Source organism: Oreochromis niloticus, linkage group LG3, assembly GCF_001858045.2.
Source record: "Oreochromis niloticus isolate F11D_XX linkage group LG3, O_niloticus_UMD_NMBU, whole genome shotgun sequence".
Lineage (NCBI taxonomy): Eukaryota > Metazoa > Chordata > Actinopteri > Cichliformes > Cichlidae > Oreochromis > Oreochromis niloticus.
In genome coordinates, this window is record NC_031967.2 from 27,514,932 (window position 1) to 27,537,019 (window position 22,088).

Genomic DNA, 22,088 nt, shown 5'->3' on the forward strand with positions numbered 1-22,088 from the left:
CGGTGTGGTTCTCGTCTTCTCCACCCCCAGCCGCTGACAGATCTCCCCGAAGACCTTCGATTCGAAGTTACGCCCCTGGTCACTGTGGAGCTCAGCCGGGACCCCAAAACGGGTGAACATCTCCTCCACCAGCTTCTCCGCCATCATCGATGCACTCTGGTCCGGCATCGCGTAGGCCTCCGGCCACTTTGTGAAATAATTCATGGCCACCAACACGTACCGGTTCCCTGACTCTGTAACAGGGAAAGGCCCTAGGACGTCCACTCCCACTCGCTCTATCGGGGCCCCCACCAGGTACTGTTGAAGGGGGGCAGTGGAGCGTTGAGCTGGGCCCTTCTGTGCCGTGCAGGTGTCACAGCAGTGCACATGAAGTTCCACATCCCGTCGACAGCCAGGCCAGTAGAACCGTCCTCTGAGACGGCGGAGGGTTTTGGCATTCCCATAGTGGCCGGCCCCCACCGAGCCGTGGACGAGCTCGAGCACCTGCGACCGCAGCGACCGAGGCACCAACAACTGCAGGAGATCTCTGCCCTGCCCGGGGGCCCGCCATCTCCGGTACAGGAGACCGTCGTGGGTCTCCAGGTTGTTGTACTGGGAGTAGTAGGCCTTCACTTCGGGCTCCTGTCCCGACACCCCCGTCCAGTCGGGGCGTTGCGCCGCCTCCAGCCAGGCCCCCACCTGAATCAACGTCGCATCGGCCTCCTGCTCCCGCTTCAGCTGCTCCGGGGTCAATGGGAGCCATCCCCCTCCGCTGGCTGTGGCCTGAGCAGCAGCCACCCCCAGCGCCTCCTGGGCCCGCTCCTCCTGTTGCAGACAGTAGCGGCACTCGACAGCCATGCAGGGCCTTCTGAAGAGGGCATCAGCGTTGCCATGCTGTCGACCTGCCCGATGCTGGATCTCAAAGTCGTAACCCTGAAGGACCTCCAGCCAGCAGGCCACCTGACCTTCTGGGTGTTTGAAGTTCAGGAGCCAAGTCAGAGATGCATGGTCAGTGCGCAGGAGGAACCGGCAGCCGTGCAGATATGGCCGGAAGTGCCGCACCGCTAGCACCACGGCCAGCAGCTCCCGCCGGGTCACACAGTAGTTCCTCTTCGCTCGCCCCAGAGCACGGCTGAAGTATGCCACCACTCGTTCTCCAGCATCGTCCTGCTGGGAAAGGACCGCCCCAACTCCTACATTGCTAGTGTCAGTGTCCACAATGAAAGGTTGCCGGGCGTCGGGGTTGGCCAGGACTGGGGCTCTGGTGAGGGCCTCCTTCAGCTGTGCGAAAGCCACAGCGCAGGCATCACCCCAGCCAAACGGCTGGCCCTTGTCGGTTAAGCGGTGGAGGGGGCTGGCTGTCGTCGCGAACCCCTTAATGAACCGACGGTAGTAGGAGGCTAGGCCCAGGAAGCTCCGCAGTTCTTTGACGTTCGAGGGAGTCGGCCAATCCCGGACCGCAGCCACCTTTGCGGGATCGGTGACGATACCCTGAGCGCTGATCACATGGCCTAAGAACGTAGTCTCTCTCGTCAACAGCCGGCACTTCGCAGGGTTGAGCCGCAGCCCAGCTTGACGGATGGCACCAAAGACCTCGCTCAGGTGGGACAGTGCACTGTCGAAGTCGCCACCGTGTACCAACAGGTCATCCAGGTACACAACACAGAGGCTACGAGGGATGCTCACGAGCACCCTCTCCATCAGCCTCTCAAACGTCGCTGGCGCATTGCAAAGCCCAAATGGCATGACCCTGAACTGCCACAGCCCCTGTCCAATGGTGAATGCAGTCTTAGGCCTTGCTTTGGGGGCTAGCTCCACCTGCCAGTAACCGCTGCGTAGGTCGAGGGAGCTGAACCAGCTGGAGCCGCTGACGTAATCTAGGGCCTCGTTGATCCGTGGAAGCGGGTACGAGTCCTTCTTGGTGACTGCGTTGAGACGGCGAAAGTCCACGCAGAACCTCGGGCTGCCATCCTTCTTCCCCACCAGAACCACGGGTGCCGCCCATGGGCTGTTGGATGGCTCGATCACCCCAGCCGCAGCCATCTCACGGATCTTTTCCTCCGCCACCTGCCGTTTTGAGAGGGGCAGCCGGTGTGGGCGGAGACGGATGGGTTGGGCAGAGCCGGTGTCGATGGTGTGCTGGACCAGCCCTGTCTGCCTGCAGTCTTTGTCACTGGCGGCAAAGATGTCCACATTCTCGTCCAGGAGGCACCTCAACCGCTGGTGCTGATCAACGTTGAGACCTACGCTGCTGCGCTGCCACAGGTCACCAACAGCCTCGGTTGTCTCGGTCGAGGGAGTTTTTTTGGGCTGAGAGGCCGGGGCTGAGGTGAGTAGAGATGACCCGGAGCCACCGGCACCCGAAATCTGCTGAGGGGCAGCTACCCGACGCCTGTCTCGTCTGGCTCCGGTCCCCTCCGCTCCCTGCTTTTGACCGCACTGGAGGGCGAGAGTCTCTGTGCCAAGAGTGATAGCCCGCTTTGCGGTGTCGACGCAGGCCCCCCAGCGGGTCAGCAGATCAAGGCCGATGATGCACTGGTCTTGAATGTCAGCAAGCCAGAAGTCGTGCACCAGCTCCAGATCCTTCACTCGGATCTGCAACGGTTTCTTCCCCTGCATATCAGTTCTCTCCCCCGTCACTGTCATCAGCTGGGTGTCGGTGGGCGACCAACCCTTCACCAACAACCCGGACGTTCCAGGGAGCACGCCAGGTCGTACCATGGAAATGGTAGACCCCGTGTCCACCAGGGCCCGGCATGGCTGGCCCTCAACACAGCAGCTCAGGTAGAGTCCCTTGAGGTGCCCAACCCGGCCCACCACCGTGCATCGTCCTTGGAGGGGGACACGAAGCTGGGGCGGTGGTCCCCTCGCTACACCGCTCCCACCCCGTTTCCCTGAGGCTTCGTAGTTCTGGCCATCGGGGCAGGTGCTGGGCAGTCACGCGCCATGTGGCCAGGCTCATTGCACCGGTAACAGCGGTCGGTGGGTCGACGAGGACGCCTCCGGGGCGCTGAGGGCTGCAGCTGGCATATCTCCGCGACCTCCCCCTCCCCGTCGCAGTCTGCGGCTCTGATTTGGGGGTAGTTTGGGGGGGGCACCTGCTGGTTAGGTGGCGAGGCGAGCACCAGCTCGGCCCTTTCAGCCTCAAGGAGCGCCTCACGGAGAGTTTGAGGCATGGCCAGGCGGACATGTTGGCGTAGTTGCTCTGGAAAATGTGCTCGCAGGAAAGCATGCAGGCTAAGCTCCTCACGGGCTGCTGCTGGGAACTCTGGGTAGCCACGACGAGCATACAGCAACACATCCGTATTAGGAGTTGGTGGTATGTGTGTTGGTGTTTCTGGGGTTTGTTTTCCTTTTTCGGCACAGGTAGGCGGGGGGCGGTGTTTGACGGCATGCCGGCACACCTGCGGCGCATCGGCCGTCATCAGTGGGAGCATTTAGGGAGCTGAGTGATGGACGTCTGATGTCGGATTATTGTCGTTCCCATAAGTGGTAACAGTGCTGTTGCAAGTTTAGCCTGTTGGTTCCGAGCGCCTGAGCTACATGTTTTAAGATTCATCTCCTGTCTGCTTTTTTCTCTGCACCAGCTTGTCTCGCCACCTGCTCGCCTGCCTGTTTCTTTGTGCGCTGGCCCATTTTTGGATCTATGACAGAGACTTACCTGGCGTTGGCCTGCGATCGTTGTTACTCCTGTATCCTGGTGTTTCAAGTAAGCTCTCCAACTCTCTCCGTTCGTTTCAGTTTCATTCTCGATTCTCGCCGGTTATCCGTTAATTCTGTTTTGTCCCTCGTTCTCAGGTAGCTCTGGTTTGCCCATCTATCTGTCTGCATACCTCAGCTCCGTTCCATTCCCCCTCGGCTCTGTTTATTTGCACATTTACCTGGTCATTGTATATAGCCCCGTCCCCCTGTAAATATTTCCTGACCACTGTTAATAAATCTGCTTCACCGCTGTTCTGTGCCTGTGTGTGTTTCTGCCACTGAATCCATCTGTTTAAATGCACCTAACAATCCGCTGCAAAGGTGCCCAGGCTCTCCCCCGGCCTACGGCTCCGGTTGATCAGCTGCTCCCTGCTCTGATCAGTGGAGTGCCGCTGCCCAAATCGCCTCTCGAGTGCTATGGTGAGGGCCTGGAGCTCACGCTGCTCTGACGCGGCTAGGTCAAGGAGTACCTGTAGTGCATCTCCTTCCAATGCTAGCGCTAGGTGTGTAGCAGCCTCTTCGTCGGTCCAGCCATTATGTCTCGCGGCTAGCCGTACTTGTGAGAGGTAGGGCTCTAGCGGGGTTAGCCCGTTATATTTCGGTACCTTAGCTGGCGTTGCAGGCGTCACCGCTCGCTGTCGGGGGCTCGGTGTGTCGGTCAACAGAGGCAGCCCTAAGCATTGCCCTAGCGTCTGTCGCGACGGGCCGCCGCCGCGGTGCGCTCGCGCCGTCAGGACCCGTCGGGGGACTTACATGGCCGCTCGCTTCCTCTCTCCTCGATCGCCAGCTTCCGAAGCAGCGGCTGCTCTCCTCGACAGCTTGCTCCAGCCTCCGAATATCTCTCTCCATTATGGCGAGGGTGAGCAATCCCACTTCTGACACCAATGTGGCGAGCTCAGACAAGGAGGAGACAGAGGTTTGTTCGGTCTTGCTTTCGGCGAGCTAGCCAGGAAGCACAGCCGTTTATTTTAACTGCCAGAGGAACAAAAGCCGCTAGCCAACTGCTCAGGGCAGCAAAAGCAGAACAACAACAACAACACACAAAATGGCGCCCTCTCACCCGGAAACACACAGAGGGAGCGTCACCCGTAATCATGGCAACATAAACAAACATAACTGCAAAACAGAACATAAATGTCCATAACAAATCCCCGAACAGCCCTGGCCCGCTACAGTATTGTTTGACTGATGGCCCTTAATATAAAGACTTCCGACTTCACGTTTCCCAATTTTTGCTTTAAGTTATTTTGTTATTTACATAATAATGTAAATAACCTAATAATTATCCTTATTGCTGTTTTAGAGAGGAGCGGTGCTTCAAAGGATAGTTGCAGATTTCTGTCAGAATCTGCAGATTATACAGTACAAATAAAATGTTCACGTTGTCTTCTCGGGCGCTTCTCCGGAGCTGATAATTGGCGTCTGTCTTGTGTCAGTTACGTAAAAGACGGATTTAATGTGACATGACCATTCAAGCAGCAGTTGCTTTCTAAAACATCGGATATGTATCGGATTCAGTACCACATACGAAAGTGACCCAGATCGGATTTGAAAATATTGTATTTGTGCTGTTAACACTGTCATACCATGATTGGATATGGGTCGCATAGGTTCAAAAAAATCGGATTTGATGCGCTTTCGCCTGCAGTGTGAACGTAGCCTAAAAATCTCAGAATACACATTAAACTGGACTGGGTTAAAAACACCACTGCACTCTACAGGAAGGGTCAGAGTCATCTCTATTTTCTGAGGCGGCTGAGGTCTTTTAACATCTTTAACCTCTGTTGGACAATGCGCAGGATTTATTATGAGTCTGTTGTCGGCAGTGCCATCCTCCTTTGTATATATTAGAGCTATTTTGTTAACTTTTGTAACCTTGTAATAAATTGTATTATTTTATTTAGTTTGGTCAGGTATTGTTCTTACTCTCTTGGAGCAACTGTGACTACATAATTTCCTCAGGGATTAGTAAAGTAATCTGTTTTTGAAAACACGATGTGCCAATCATCCCTGCCAAGGGTGGAATGTGCAAAAAATATAAGAAGCTGGGAAAGTTCAGAACCAAATAATATGATACTGACAACTGAATGAAGGCAAGAGTCCAGACTTCCTATGCACCAAAAATGTGGTTTATCTGATTTGATGGTGAGAGTATGTGAATAACAACAGAATAACTAATCATGTGTTAAGCTTGGTTCATCTAAGGAAGAGCAATGCAGTAACAACTTTCACTAAACAAATGTATTAACCATAATCTGAGAAAAAAAAACAAACAAACTAGACACTAAACCAGGGGTGGCCAACTCCAGGCCTCGGGGGCCAGTGTCCTGCAGGTTATAGATGTGTCCTTGATCCAACACAGCTGATTTAAATGGCTACATTACCTCCTCAACATTTATTTAAGTTCTTCAGAGGCCTGGTAATGAACTAATCATTTGATTTCAGTTATGTTGACCTAGGGTGTTATCTAAAACCTGCAGGACACCAGCTCTCGAGGCCTGGAGTTGGCCACCCCTGCACTAAACTAACTAAACTACACAACTTACCTTCTGGTAGCAGAGAGGGCCATTGACAGCTCCCAAGCAGGTGACATAATTTCCTTTGAAGATGGAAGGACATGAAAAGAAAAAAGCAAGGCCCGAGGCTGCCTGCTTCTCTTAAATAAGTTGAGAAGGTTTGAGTAATGACAAAACATCTTAAAAGAAAGTATATTTTCATGTTTCTTTGAATCAATCTATATAATGGCTAAAACCTTATCCTGGGTTTGTGGTTCTGAGTCACTGACAACCTAGACAACCTTAGATTCTTTTTTGCATAAAAGTTTATTGTACCTATAGAGACTTGTCAACAGTGCGTGATTTCAAACCTTTTCCTGTTTCCTCATAATGTAAATGACCCCTTTCATAACTGTAATATAAAAATCCCTCTGATCAGTGGATCATTTTTTTAGGGGGAAATAGATACACTTTGTAATTTTATATTCAAATTCTGAACTGGGAAAAGAGCTCTCTTTTGGTGTATATCAATATTATATTGAGAGCTGTCTTCATGAACACATCGCACGGAGAAGAAATGATCACACGTAAGTTTAATATCATTTCATGTTTGTTGGTTCAGAGGTGATGTGTGAAGTAAATTTGAAGTATTTTATCTTGTGTTAAAAAAAACATTAATTATACACAACTTTTACTGAAAAGATGAACAAGATAACAAAAAAAGATTAAAAAAAGAAATGATAACAAGAGCTTTCAAGATGAGTAATATTTATGTTTTTATCAGCTTGTTCATGTGTCAGGGTACCCGGGTCGTTGACCCAGTGTTTTCAGTTTTGGACCTTTTGTCATTGTTTAGTTTCCCCATGCCTGTTTACTGTTGCTGACATGAAGAGAGAAAATGCTCTCAATTATGGAAACAGCCAAAGGGTTTATTTAAATAAAATAAATAAAATTTTATTTATATAGCACCTTTCTAGACAGAATCATAAAGTGCTGCACACAAGATAACAAATAATAACTCACATAGCTACTGTTTCCCCTAATATAATACTCCTGCGAGACTTTAATATTCATATGGATAACAGTGATCATCCTCTCACCAAAAACTTCTCATCCTGCCTCGATAGTTTTGGCTTTAAACAACACATAAACTTTCCTACTCATACTAAGGGCCATACCTTGGACCTAGTTTGTTGCTCTGGACTTACTCCTTTTAACTGCAAAGCTGATGAACTGCTAATTTCTGACCACTTGCTTCTTTCTTTCAATATCAAAATGACCTTTTCTATAGCCAAGAACGTTCGTACCATTTCTTTTCGGAATATTAAGAAAATCAATCCTGATACTCTTTCTTTTGCTTTCTCTAGTCATTTGCATTTTAACCTGCTCACCCAAGAGGACTTAGTTTCCTATTATAACTCTAGTCTCAATAGTATCCTAAACTCTGTTGCCCCACTCAAAACCAAATCTGTATCATTCTCTCAGTCAGCACCCTGGTTTACAGCTGAACTCAGGCTCCTGAAAGCAAAAGGACGACGACTTGAACGCCTTTATAAGAAAACTGGTCTGAATATCCACAAGGAAATGTTTAATAATCATATTATGTATTATAAGGAGTGTATTAATCAAACAAAATCTGCTTACTACTCCACCATTATCTGTTCAAAAGATGACTCAACCAAGATACTGTTTTCACTGTTCAACTCTTCTTTCAGGTCACCAGATTTTTTACCTGCTCATCTTTACTCGTCTTCCTTTTGTGATTCTTTAATGTTATTTTTCATCGAGAAAATTCACAAAATACGCCAAGACCTGGTTTCCGATGTTCCATTTAGCTCTTCCTGTGTAATTCCTCTCCCATCACACTGTTTTTCTGCTTTCCAGCTCCCCTCGGTTACTGATATTTCAGATTTCATCTGTAAGTCAAAACCTTCTACTTGTCAGCTAGACCCCATTCCTACAGTTTTGGTTAAGGCATGTCTACCTTCTTTGCTTCCCCTCATATCTGCTATCATCTGCTCTTCACTTACCAATGGAACTGTTCCTGCTTCCCTCAAAATTGCCGCAATCACCCCAATATTGAAAAAAACTGGTATAGATCCCAATAATTTTGAGAATTTTCAGCCTATTTCCAATCTACCATTTCTTTCTAAAATTCTTGAGAAAATAGTTGCCACACAACTTCACTCACATTTAACTAATAATAATCTGTATGAACAGTTCCAGTCTGGTTTTCGCCCCTCCCATAGCACTGAAACAGCACTTATAAAAATAACCAATGATCTTCTTATGGCAGCTGACTCCGGTTTACTTTCCATTCTTATTCTCCTCAATCTGAGTGCTGCTTTCGACACTATTTCTCACTCTATACTTCTCAGTAGGCTGGCCTCCATCGGTCTCTCCCATACTCCACTAGCCTGGTTTAAATCATACCTGTCTGATCGCACTCAGTTCATTCAACTCAAATCCTTTACTTCTCAGCCCTTTCCTCTGACCACTGGCGTGCCCCAGGGATCTGTCCTGGGGCCCCTTCTTTTCATTATCTACCTTCTACCGCTTGGACATTTTTTCCGTAAATACAATATCCATTTTCACTGTTATGCCGATGACACCCAGCTTTATCTGTTGTTAAGGTTCAAATATTGAGGAGGAATCCAAAATAACCACAGATCCGGCCGGGTGCAATTAGACGGCATTTTAATGGATACACATGTGGAGTCCAACAGCCCAATCAGTGTTGAACTAACTCACAATAGTCAGAACAAAGACTTTATAGGGTTTCTGTTGTCAGGCAGACTCAATACAGCATACGTCACTCCAAAACCACAAATGTTCTGTTGACTTTGAACACAGTTTAAAAAGAACATTGTCTTCGGCTCGGTGCTTCCCCTCAGCTCGTCTTCGCTGTCGCTTATCTCTGGGACATCTGGTGTACTTCCTGGAACAGACTAACACGTATGCACCCAAACTTTGCAGTTATAGCAAAACATGATTAAACTCTTACCTATATAAATGAGTCTATCTAATATGTGTGTATGTATATGTCAGCTTCTGCTGCCCTTTGTTTCACCTCTCAGCTCCCCAGCTAGACCTTGTAACCTTTCCACTAGACAGAAGGCCAGCACAACTGAAACTCTGTGTGTGTATGTGTCTCGTCCTTAAATGCTCTCTCCTCTCACCCTTTGCACTTCTGACCTTTCACCAGAACAGAGGCTCATCCTTACATGTAATACCCCAATTGGAACTATATATGTAATATGTTGAGTAAATGTTTTAATCAAGAGCCTCTACTAAATAACCTGCTCTTAACTTGCACTCAGACTCTGCTTTCAGTTGCACTTTTGCAAAGCATGTAACTTCAAAAACATGTAACTTCCTGTCTTTACACAGAGTATATTTCCTGTCCCTGCAGTCTACACAGAAACATTTAAGATTATAGGAGCATTGAAAAACATTTAAAATTATAGATTCAACTCAACAGTTTAAAGTGGTTCTTCTTGGACCTGTAATAAAGACTAATATAATACCAATATATTTGAACATATATCTGAATGCATCTGCATGCAACATCACTATTAATAATGAAATGGTAATGATGATTATAAAAATAGCAGCAAATAATAGCAGTAAAATATTTCTCCTCTTGACACTGTCCACTAAACCTGATTCTGCTCTTCCCTCATCCTCCCTCACCCTCTGCTTAGCTGAACTAAATTCATGGTTCTCTTCTAATTTTCTCAAACTCAATAGTAATAAATCCGAGCTCCTCTTGGTAGGCACTAAATCAACATTATCCAGAACCAACAGTTTCTCTGTTACTATGAATAACTCACCGGTCTCCGTTTCTTCTTCTGTGAAAAGCTTGGGTGTCATCCTCGATAGTACTCTATCTTTCAATTCACACATTAATTATGTTACTCGGTCTGCATATTTGGGCAGCACGGTGGCACGGTGGTTAGCACTGTTGCCGCAGCAAGAAGGTCCTGAGTTCAATTCCACCATCAGGCCGGGGTCTTTCTGTGTGGAGTTTGCATGTTCTCCCCGTGTTTGCGTGGGTTCCCTCCGGGTACTCCGGCTTCCTCCCACCGTCCAAAGACATGCAGTTTGAGGGGATAGGTTAATTGGATAATCCAAATTGTCACTAGGTGTGAATGTGTGAGTGAATGTGAGCGTGAATGGTTGTCTGTCCCTGTGTGTTAGCCCTGCGACAGACTGGCGACCTGTCCAGGGTGTACCCCGCCTCTCGCCCTATGACAGCTGGGATAGGCTCCAGTGCCCCCTGCGACCCTGGAAAGGATAAGCGGAAGCGAATGAATGGATGAATGAATGAATGAATGGTCTGCATATTTTCAACTGCGCAACATTAATCGTCTCCGTCCTTTTCTCACCCCACATGCCACTGCCATTCTTGTCCATAGCCTTGTTACGTCCCGGATTGATTATTGTAAGTCACTTCTTTTTGGTCTTACTCAAAAATCCATCCACAAGCTCCAACGCGTCCAGAACTCTGCTGCCCGTATCATCACCAGGACCCCTTCTGTCCACCACATCACTCCTGCCTTGCAGCAGCTTCATTGGCTCCCGGTCGAATATCGCATCAATTTCAAAATACTCTTGTACACATTTAAGGCCATTCATCATCTCTCTCCTCCATATCTCTCTGATCTGGTTAAGATCACAGCCCCATCTCGTTGTCTCAGATCTTCTTCTTCCCTTTCACTCTCCGTCCCTTCCCCCCGTCTTGCAACCATGGGGAGCAGGGCTGTCAGCTGCTCTGCTCCACGACTGTGGAATTCCCTACCTCCTGATTTAAGAAATATCTCTTCCTTCTCTCTCTTTAAGTCCAAACTCAAAACCCACTTGTACAAAATACCTTATCCCACATAACCTCTCCACTCTGCTATTTTATTTGTTTGTGTCTTATGCTTTTATGATTCTGTAAACTGCTTGCTATTATGTTGCTTTTATTCTACTGTGTACAGTGACCTTGAGTGTTTTGAAAGGCGCTTTCAAATAAAATGTATTATTATTATTATTATTATTAAATAATAAAAGGGTAAAACAGACAATATAAAACAGGCAGAAATTTAACCAAAAACAGTTTTAAAAAGGTGAGTTTTGAGTTGTTTTTTAAAAACAACTAACGAGTCCACAGTTCTTAATGTATGAGGGAGAGAGTTCCACAGTCTTGGGGCCACGGTGGCAAAAGCTCTGTCACCCTTAGTTCTCATTTTAGTCTGTTTTATAGCAAGTAAGCCCTGATCAGATGACCTCAGGGACCTGCTAGGGACATAGGGCTGTAGCAGATCGGAGATGTAGGGAGGTGCCAGTCCATGCAAGGCTCTAAATGTCAAGATCAGGATCTTGAAATGTACTCTAAATTCAACAGGAAGCCAGTGTAAGGGTTGTTATGACATGCAAACATGGCATGAAATTCTTGGTCACTGTAATTATGATGACATCCAGAAATTACAGGGTGTTGTTGATGGTATGGCAATCAAAGGGAAAACAGATAAATCTGTCTTGCATTGTGAAATGTGCACACAGGGAAAGTTCGTTCAAACTAGAAACAGGGACCCTGATGCACAAGCCAAAATTGCCTTAGAGCTGGTACACACAGATCTAGCTGGACCAGTAAAACCAGAGTCTAGAGATGGATATAGATTTGAACTATCATTCACTGATGACTATCCGGTTGTTCAGTGATGACGTGACGAATCCTACTTCCGGGCCTAAAGTAGTCTGCGTTTAATATGGCTTTTGTGTTCTTAACATGTTTAATGTTTTGTATTTTCTTCTATTTAATCTCAAAAAGTTCCTAAAACAGTCAGTGATCACTGTTGACCTCCCTCGGCTTTTATTACTGCTAATCATTTATTTAAGCTCAGTTTTTAAAACCTTACGATGTAACTACAGCACAGCCCATGCAGCAGTATATGAATGACTAACCTCGTATTGTGGATGGATTATCTCACTTGTTCTCCTGGCTGAAGTTTAGTCCTTTTACAGCATCCTGCCATGCGATTACATTTGTTCCTGACCACCGAGAACACTCACGTCAACTTTTATCGAGTGGAAAAAAAGTTAGCTTGTTTATGTTATGCTAACATAGCTGTGTCGCTAGCGGTCACGTAGCACATCATTATATACCAGCTAGCCAAACTTCAGTAACCCTACAAACGTCACTGCTGTTTAGTTTTCTGTCTTCATTTATGTTGGAAGTTATAGCAGAGCTGTACGTTTGAATTTTTTTCCAAAACCCCGCAGTCAGGACATGCTATATTGTATTTAGATAGAAGCTAGCGAGCTAACTTCCTGCTAACTTCTAACGCCGTTAAATGTCATAAATTCCATTTTCATGGATGCCTGGATGTTAAACTCAATTGTTACACCTGGTAGAGCAGAACACTGATCATTTTATTAAAGATGAAAGACTTTAGACAGTTTTTCAACTCTCAGTAATGCCATGGTGATCGTTTGATATATGGACCTGCAGCGGAGTTTAGGCCCAGACACGGCCAGTGACGTCAGACTGAACAACCGGATTCCAGTGCGGTGTTTGTGTATTTTCTGAAAAATAAGAGTGACACAGCAAAAGCAACACAGAAGTTTTTGGCTGATATGGCCCCGTATGGGCAGGTTAAATGTATCAGGTCTGGCAATGGAACAGAGTTTATGGGAAATGAGTATCAGGCACTCCTTAGCAAAAATGGAATCAGGCATGAGACCTCAGCACCATACTCACCACACCAAAATGGTACTGCTGAACGTAATTGGCGCACACTTTTTGATATGGCCAGGTGTATGCTAATAGAGAAACAGTTACCTAAAGAGTTGTGGACTTACACAGTGCAAACAGCAGCTGTAGTGAGGAACAGATGCTTTAACAGATGCACAGAAGAGACACCATGTTTAATGCTGACAGGAAGAAGGCCAAACCTTTCCAGGATGCAGACATTTGGGTCAGTGTGTTATGCCTACAGGCAGCACAAGAGAAAACTAGACTCAAGGTGTGAGAAAGTTATTTTTGTTGGATATGACAAGAACAGTCCAGCTTATATGGTCTACTACCCAGACAGTGGGAAAGTACAGAAGCATAGACTGGTGAAGTTGAGACCAAAACAAGAGTAGAGAGACAAACACAGACTGACATGGTGCCAGATGATGAGGGTGACTTTGAGACACAAAACAGGTCCACCAAGACCAGAGAACAGACTGATGTGAGTACAGAACACACAGATACTCAGGAACAGATCCCAGTAAGCATGTCTGAGATGAGCAGCCAGTCACAGGAGAATGAATTGGACTGTGAGGCTGCAAGGTACCCTTCCAGAGTGAGAAAAAGGCCTGGGTATTTCAGTGAATATATTACCGACAAGGAGGATTGTGATCAAGTACTCACAAACATGGATTATTGTTACAGAGCAATGTGTAACATACCCCAAACATTCAAGGACGCAATAACTTCGTCTAACTCAGAGAAATGGGTCAGTGCAATGGTTGAGGAGATGCAATCACTAAGAGAAAATGACACATTTTTTGATTTTGATTTGACATTTACCTTAACCACTTTGCCTGAGGGTAAGAAGACAGTGGGGGGTAGATGGGTGTATGCAGTCAAAAACAATGTTGATGGATCCGAGAAGTACAAGGCACGTTGTGTTGCTAAAGGATACAGTCAGAGGATAGGTGTGGATTATGAAGAAACATTTTCCCCTACTGCTAACCTGACTAGTATCAGTGTTGATGCAAAAGGCAGCACAAGAGAACATGCTTTTACATCAGATGGATGTTAAAGCTGCCTATCTTCACGCACCAATAGATTGTGAGGTATTCATGGAACAACCTGAGGGTTATGAGGTGAAATCCAACACAAATGAAAAATGGGTGTGCAAGTTGAAAAAGTCGCTATATGGGCTAAAACAATCAGCTCGAAATTGGAACAAGTTGTTGCATGAATATCTGAGTGAGAACAACTTTGTGCAAAATCCTGCTGACCATTGTGTTTACACAAAGATGACAGAAAATAAGAAGGTGATTCTGATAATATGGGTAGATGACCTAATCATTGCTGCTAGTGACGAAAGTGAACTAACTGTTGTGAAGAAAATGCTTGCAGCAAAATTCAAAATGAAGGATTTGGGTAAACTGAGACATTTCCTTGGTATAGAGTTTGACCAGAGTGATAACTGTGTAAAAATGTCACAAAAACAATATGTGGAAAAAATACTTGAAAGGTCCAACATGCAGGATTGTAAAGAAAGACTGACACCCATCCATCCATCCATCCATCCTTCCATCCATCCATCCATCTTCATCCGCTTTATCCGAGGCCGGGTCGCGGGGGCAGCAGCCTAAGCAGAGAAGCCCAGACCTCCCTCTCCCCAGCCACCTCCTCCAGCTTATCCGGGGGAACACCAAGGCGTTCCCAGGCCAGCCGAGAGATATAATCTCTCCAGCGTGTCCTGGGTCTGCCCCGGGGCCTCCTCCTGGTGGGACATGCCCGGAACACCTCACCCAGGAGGCATCCTTGTCAGATGCCTGAACCACCTCAACTGGCTCCTTTCGATGTGGAGGAGCAGCGGCTCTACTCTGAGCCCCTCCCGGATGGCCGAACTTCTCACCCTATCTCTAAGGGAGAGGCCAGCCACCCTTCGGAGGAAGCTCATTTCTGCCGCTTGTATCCGCGATCTCGTTCTTTCGGTCACTACCCACAGCTCGTGGCCATAGGTGAGGGTAGGGACGTAGATCGACCGGTAAATTGAGAGCTTCGCTTTTACACTCAGCTCCCTCTTCACCACGACGGACCGGTGCAGCGTCCGCATCACTGCAGCCGCAGCACCAATCCGTCTGTCGATCTCCGGCTCCCTTCTCCCATCACTCGCGAACAAGACCCCGAGATACTTGAACTCCTCCACTTGGGGCAGGAACTCATCCCCGACCCGGAGTGGGCACTCCACCCTTTTCCGGCTGAGAACCATGGCCTCAGATTTGGAGGTGCTGATCCTCATTCCTGCTGCTTCACACTCGGCTGCGAATCGTTCCAGTGCGAGCTGGAGGCCTTCACCTGATGAAGCCAACAGAACCACATCATCCGCAAAAAGCAGAGATGAGATTCTGAAGCCACCAAAGCAAAAGCCCTCCGCCACTTGGCTGCGCCTAGACATCCTGTCCATAAAAATTATGAACAGAACAGGTGACAAAGGGCAGCCCTGGCGGAGCCCATCACCCACCGGGAACGAGTCCGACTTATTGCCGGCAATGCGAACCAAGCTCTTGCAACGGTTGTATAGGGATCGAATGGCCCGTAGCAATGGGCCAGACACCCCATACTCCCGCAACACCTCCCAAAAGACACCCCGAGGGACACGGTCGAATGCCTTCTCCAAGTCCACAAAACACATGTAGACTGGTTGGGCAAACTCCCATGCACCCTCAAGTATGCTTGAGAGGATAAAGAGCTGGTCCAGTGTTCCACGACCAGGACGAAAACCGCATTGTTCCTCCTGTATCCGAGGTTCGACTAGCGGACGAACTCTCCTTTCCAGCACCCTGGCATAGACTTTCCCAGGGAGGCTAAGGAGTGTGATCCCCCTGTAGTTGGAACACACCCTTCGGTCTCCCTTCTTAAAGATGGGGACCACCATCCCGGTCTGCCAGTCCAGAAAGACTGACACCTTGTGAGCAAAGACTGAACTATTCTGATGATGCAGAAAGGATGAGTGATGTCAAAAGGTACAGAGAGGCAGTTGGTAGTCTGATCTATTTGGCTACATGCACAAGACCAGACTTGAGTTTTAGAGTCAGTAAACTTTCACAGTATTTTACTGAGCCAACTGAAGACCAATGGACTACAGTAAAACATGTACTGAGATATCTGAAAGGGACAACCAAGAAAGAACTGTGTTACAGGAAATGTGACAACAAAGAACTGAGGTCGTGGGCATACAGTGCTGATTGGGCAGCTGATGTAACAGACAGACGGAGTACAACTGGTTATTGCATAAGCTTGTCTGTAGATGGTCCTTTAATTTCATGGAAAACCAAAAGGCAACCTACTGTTGCGTTATCTACCTGTGAAGCTGAGTACATGGCTTTAGCTGCAACCCTACAAGAGGTTTTGTACCTAATGCAACTGTTACAAGGTATCGATGGACAAAAATATGCACCGCAAAAAGGTTGATGAAGATAATCAGGGTGCAATGAAACAGCTTTATTTAGTAGAAGAATCAAAAAATGTTCAACCCTAACACCACTTATGTTCAGTCTCATAGTTCAGTTAATAAACACAGTGCACATCATCAACCAGCCTGTGAGTCCTGCATTTGAGTCCTCATTCCATTCCCCCACACCGCACAGTGACATCATGAGATGCTGAATTATTAAACATGAATTCATATCTTTTCTGGTTTATAATTGTTCACGCTACATAAAAAAAAAAAAAAAAAATAGCTTGCTCCTTTTCACATATATTTAAGAAAATCTTTGTTTCCTTGAGTAATAAAATCTCACTTTCATCTGTCAGATCAAAGATGCAGTGCAGTCTGTATCTGCTTATTCTGATGGGTAAGTGGATTGTTTCACCAAGTCTATTTATTTTTTTATTCAAAAATGAATTTAGATTAATGGTGATTAAAGATTTGCAATATTTTTACTAATGCATTTACTGAATATAGATCCATATTTATCCACCAAAGCGTGTCTCATCATCTAAACTTGACATGATGGTTGGATGATTAGTTTCTTGTTTTAGTTTAGTTTAGTTCATTAAGATTTCTATTACCTACTGCAATAGCAGAAACTATTCTTCCTGAGGTTTGACAAACTTTAAAAAAATGCTTTCATACATACAACATATACCACATAAAAGACAAAGAAAAGGCTCATAAATTATTAATTCCATCCCTATGGATCACCATGGTCATCACATGAAACATCCCTAGACCCAACAAAAATAAGAAATTCTAAGGATTATTCCTGAATAAATATATAATGTCTCTCTCTTTTTTTTTTTTTTTTTTTTTTTTTTTACATAAAGTTGTTGCATTCAATAGTGAAGAAGCTCCTGGAAAGCAACTAAAAATATTTCAAATGACTCAAAGTGTTTGACAAATCACTACAGTCAGAGTCTCATTTATGTGACGGTTTTAACCTGTTTTTTAACCGGCTCAGAGCTACTGCAGATATAATTACATTGACTTGGCCAGTGGACTCGATCATGTAGATGGAGAAGAAATGAAGGCCCTGTTCATTGGCCGTAACATGAGTGCATTGATCGGTCTGTTCAGAGACAGCTGGAGGTGGTCAGATGGGAGTAATTTCTCTTTCAGATACTGGGATATGCAGTTATTCAATGATGAACAAAGCAACAAGACATGTGCTATGACTCTGTTAAACAGATCAGGAAATTGGAGCTCTGATGAATGTGACAAAGAAAAACCCTTCTTCTGTTATGATGGTGAGTTTTTATCAACATGTGTCTGACTGGTTTTCTCTAAAAGGAGGATCACTGGAATCACTGACAAGATCCAACTGAACATGTTGTATATTTTTCCTCCACCTATGCATGTATGCTGAATTAATCTCAAAACATGAATACATTTAGTTTACAGTCAGATGACTTTAAATATCTGTGGGATAACTTTCAGCTACTGGTAGGTTAAAGTCTCTGTTGTCTGTAAATATGGAGAGAAGTTGTTTTGGATTCCAAAAGGTTAAAAACACACAAACATTTGAGGATGTTGTTGACCTGTCTGCACAAAGTTCATTAATGTTATTATACTGTTTTCTACTGAGGGCAGAGTAACACACAAGCTTTGTGTAGTTTTTGTTTTATTCAAACAAAATAAACAGCATTGTTAGGTGTAGGCTGTGTGCAGGCAGGAGTGGTGGTAAGGAGGACCCAAAGTGCAGACGCTCGGAGGCAAAAGTGTATTTCAAAAACTCAGCTTTAATGCTGGATGGCAAAAAGTAACAAAAACCCCAAAAATACAAAATAAACTTACATGAAACAGGCAGACGGCACACACAGCAAAATGAACGGTAGATCGCAACACGGACAAACTGAAACACAGGGCTTAAATACACAGACGGAGCAATCAGGGAATGGGTAACAGGAGGGAAACACAGCTGGGGCAAATCAGGCCTAACGAGACAAAAGAAGCACAACCAGACGCATTTACATGAGACAAGGACTTTCAAAGTAAAACAGGAAACATAACACAGACTGAACTTACAGACACAGACTCACAGGCAGGCACTACAACAGAGGGAACAGAGACGTGGGACCAGGGCAGACACAGAGACATAAACCATAAGATAGAACTCTAACAAAGAAACCAAAGACTAGAAATGATAAATAATATAATAAACTCAAAACCTCTGGGTCAACGACCCAGGCATCCTAACAAGCATAGAGAGTTTCGCATGTTTAGAGCTCACTAACTTGTTATTTATTTCTTTACGGCAGATAAATTGATCCTGATCAAAGAAAACAAGACCTGGGAGGAGGCCTTGGATTACTGCAGAAAGTTTTATAGGGACCTGGTCTCCATCACTAACCCTCAAGAGCAGGGATGGGTCCAAGACAAAGCCAAGAATGCCTCGAGTCCTTTTGTCTGGCTCGGTCTGCGCTACTCCTGCACTCTGGATCTGTGGTTCTGGGTCAATGATCAGCTGGTCTGCTATGAGAAGTGGGGCAGAGAGGGAAAGACTGAGGAGTGTGGCAGAGCTGTGGGCATGGAGAGTGGAGGACAGTATGAGTGGTTGAGTTATTTATTTTCATAATTTGTGAAGCACTTTGATCAAAATTGTTGTTTTTAAATGTGCTATATAAATAAATTTTGATTTGATTTGATTTGATTTTTGATTTGATTTGAGTCAGAGAGACAGTGAGACATATTTTTTTTTGTTTTAAATAACAACTTTATTTTAGAATTTAGACAAGAGACAAAATAAGATTTATTCAAATTCTTTGATTTTTTTCAGTTTCCTGCCGTGTTACTGTTTATATCACTGTTGATTCAGTGATGTCACAATTACCTACTTTCTTCATTATTGCTGCATTACTCCACTATAACACCTTTATTGTTAGAAAACAAAGTTAGTCTTAGTTGATATAGTTGGTGTTATAGTTTTGTTTGTTTTTTTTTATCTTTAACTGTATCTTGTTTTTTCATTATTATAAATTTGAAGTAAGATTTTGTAAACTGATTGTCGGTGTCTGTGAAGACAAAAACTGAGTTGCAAGTCTATGCAACAATCTACACTACTTACACTATTTGTTGGTGCACATATTTCTACAAGAGATCCTTTGAAATTTTACTGCATTTGACAAAAGAGACAAAACAAAAAATGCCACCCCCTCAAACTGCTTTAAAACTATTATATAGTATTTTTTTCCACTTTAAATGACCTCCTCACCATAAAACATACATATCAAATATTAATTATATTTTGGGAATTTTGATCAAAAAATGTGTACATACCGCAGGGGTGGGCAAACTACGGCCCATGTGCCACATCCAACCCATTGGTCTTTTTAATCCTGGCCTGCTGAAGATTGGTTCAGAATTGCCCAAATCATATCATAACTACGACTGCATTCAATTGACCCTGTGTTGTCATGCATCCCACCAGGTGACGCATTAAGCGCAGTGATACGTTGACTTGATTTTGTGGAGCCTGGGCTACTCTTCATTATTACTCTGCTACTGCTCTGAACCCATCTGCAACAATGAGTGTGGAAAAGAAAAGTTGACAATGAATGTCGACTGTTTAATACGGAATAAACAGCTAAATACTTTTTCGCTGAAGTCTTGTCAAGGGCTGTATGTCTTAGTTGCCAAGAAACTGTTGAGGTTTTAAAGGAATATTACATCAGCCGTCCCTTTTCCACCAAGCATGCTAATTATGCTAACAACCAGTCAATGCAAGAATGGATGGCTATCACTCAGAGGTTGGCAGCTAGTTTGCAGGATCAGCAAAAGCCCTTTATCTGACAAACTGCCATCCAAGAATTGAGTACAGAGGCAAGTTATTTGCCAGCGTTCAAATTTGCAAAGACCAGCAAGCCTTTCTCCTAAAGGGGGTTTCTCAAAGAGTTCATGGTAGAGGCAGCAGGTATCTTGTGTCCTGAAAGCAAGAACAAATTTGAAAAAATTAGTTTATCACACAGGACAGTGACTAGCCATGTTGAGGTAATTGATGACGACTTAGCTAGCAAGCTAAAGAAAAAAGTGGACTCATTTACATTATATTCCTTGGCACTGGATGAGAGTAATGACATAAAGGACACCGCTCAGTTTTAATATTTATCAGAGAAATTAATGACAGATTTAAAATAACGGAGGAGTTTTTTGCCATGGAATCCCAAAAAGTGGAAAATGCAGGAAGAGGATTTGTATGACAGCATGTTGGGGGTCATGAACAGGTGCATGCTACCTTGGAGTATGCTCACCAGTGTTACCACAGTTGGATCACCAAATCTGACCCTGAGCAGAAGGTAATTTTCTTACACTGCATAATCCACCAGTAGGCACTGTGTAAATCTGAATAAACTGACGCTGATCACCAGAACTTGCTTTACCACACCAATGTCCGCTGGTTAAGTTTGGGGAAAGTATGTCAGCGAGTGTGGGAGCTCAAACAGGGTGTTATCTCATTTTAGGAGCTACTTGAGAAATCTGACAATTACAGAGATTGACTTTGTGACTTAGCTTTTGCTGTGGACATACTGACACACATAAATGAGCTGAACAAGAAGCTACTTTCAAAAGCTTTATAGAGAAAGACCAGTTTGTGCAATAAATACAAACATCAGGGCCTTTAAAACCAAGCTAGTTTTATTCTCAAAGCAAATGTCAATCAAGTCATTGTCTCATTTCCCCACAATGACAGAGGCCCCTTGGCATGTGAAAAAATACAGGAAATCACTGGACAACCATCTTAAAGGACAAGTTCAGCTCTCTTAAACTAGATGAGTTTTATGCTTAATTAAGCGCAGACAAGTTTCCATACATACATAGGATGTCACAGCAGAGACTGATGTTGTTTGACTCTATGTATGTCTGTGAACAGACTTTTAGTGTGGTTAACACCAAGAGAGCACCCCACGGATCCCAGGGGAGTGATGAACACATTAAATCTGTTCTCAGAATGAATAAAACAAAACTAACACCAGACTTCAATGTACTGGCAAAAAAAAAAGAAAAAGAAAAAGAAAGGATACGTTTGCATCTGGTGCTGGGCCAGCCTGTCTGTCAAATGTTTAAAGTCAATGAGGCCCCTGAGCCAAAAAGTTTGCCCATACATGACACCACTTTTTTTCAAATGAAAAAAACAAAAAGAGCAGAAAACTGAAATAATTTCCATATAGTATATTTCAATGAGTATATGATAACTATTTTTATTAGGCCCTCAGATGGGTTACTGATTGGCAGCAACATTGATGTCACACAAAAACACAAAACTCAAACTCGATCAGTTTTTGCAAAAAAATCACCTCTGCAAAATCTGGTGTAAAAAAACATTATAAAGTAATATTTTTTTCCACTTTAAATGACTCAGTGTCTTAAAATGTATTTAGGCTGAAATATAAATATTAACTATATTTTAGGGGATTTTAACTCTTTAGGTGGAGCAGAGGCTGCAAATGGACAGTTTGGCCTTCTAAGAGAAAAGACTTGAGGAAATGAAAAACACATACACACACTACATTATGCAACATCAATAGTGACACACAAATATCATTTCAGTAGCAAGGCAGCGTTTCAGAAATAAAGTATAACGTCTGAAATCTGGGTGCCTACTTTGAATGGTAAAAGATAGCACCACCTGGTGGACAAATATAAGATCTAAAAATTGAAAGTCAGTAGGGCAAAGTAAAATTTTAACACAAATAGATGCACTGAT

The 22,088-nt window shown here is 44.7% G+C and overlaps 1 long non-coding RNA gene across 1 annotated transcript; it reads left to right on the top strand.

Moving 5' to 3' along the window:
- Window positions 1–3,281: 3,281 nt before the first annotated feature.
- On the top strand, window positions 3,282–3,946 carry LOC112846523 (uncharacterized). The gene is made up of 2 exons (XR_003219528.1): window positions 3,282–3,688; window positions 3,778–3,946. It is a non-coding gene; the product is annotated as an uncharacterized LOC112846523 (long non-coding RNA).
- The last annotated feature ends 18,142 nt before the right edge of the window (window positions 3,947–22,088 follow it).